Source organism: Ursus maritimus, unplaced genomic scaffold, assembly GCF_017311325.1.
Source record: "Ursus maritimus isolate PB19 unplaced genomic scaffold, ASM1731132v1 scaffold_18, whole genome shotgun sequence".
NCBI lineage: Eukaryota > Metazoa > Chordata > Mammalia > Carnivora > Ursidae > Ursus > Ursus maritimus.
In genome coordinates this window covers 55,024,712-55,025,385 of record NW_024424230.1, presented here as the reverse complement: position 1 = coordinate 55,025,385, position 674 = coordinate 55,024,712, and the positions used below count along the sequence as shown (strand labels likewise).

Below are 674 nucleotides of genomic sequence, written 5' to 3'. Positions count from 1 at the left end.
AAAAAAAAAAAAAAAAAAAAAAAAAAAAAAAAAAAAAAAAAAAAAATTTCTAAAGGTCCAACTTACTCATTCCTCCCTAATAAACACAGAAACCTATTTTGCAACTCAAGTTTATGGCCAAATAGTGGGGGTTTTATTACATTAAAAACAAGAAGCCCAGGTCCACCATTATACGTGGACCTTAATGAAACTCATACAGAAGAGAAAGTGCGCAAATGTGCACGCGTCTACCGTGAATCCATGCGTGTGCTCCAAGGACTGATGGCAATCTAGAGGTAACCCCTGTAACACCGAGCGCCATTGGGCCCCACGCCTGACCCCCACCCCTGGGGTCTACAGGTCCTCTCCGCCAGGGGCTCCTGCAGGCTCGGCACGCCCCCGCGCGCGCCGCTAGTCGCGCGTACACACACACACACACACACACACACACACACACACACACACTTGTACGCACAGTCCCTCTCCTTCCCACCTGGGACCCCGGGCAGCGGGGCTGGGTTAACAACTTGCCACTGGCTGCGGCGCTCCGCAGGGGACCGAAGGCGGGTAGGTGGGGCCGGGAGAGCGCAAGGCCGCGTTGGCCCGGGGCCTGGGAGCCTGGACGCTCCCTCCGGGGCTGCCGGGTCCTCCCGCTGGGACCGACGAGGAACGCCCGCCTAGGCTCTCCCGGGCTG

At 56.2% G+C, this 674-nt stretch overlaps 1 protein-coding gene across 1 annotated transcript in view; it reads right to left on the bottom strand.

The window, feature by feature from the left end:
• PTPRM (protein tyrosine phosphatase receptor type M) overlaps positions 1–674 on the bottom strand; it is a 749,396-nt gene that overhangs the window by 748,089 nt on the left and 633 nt on the right. The window lies entirely within an intron of this gene.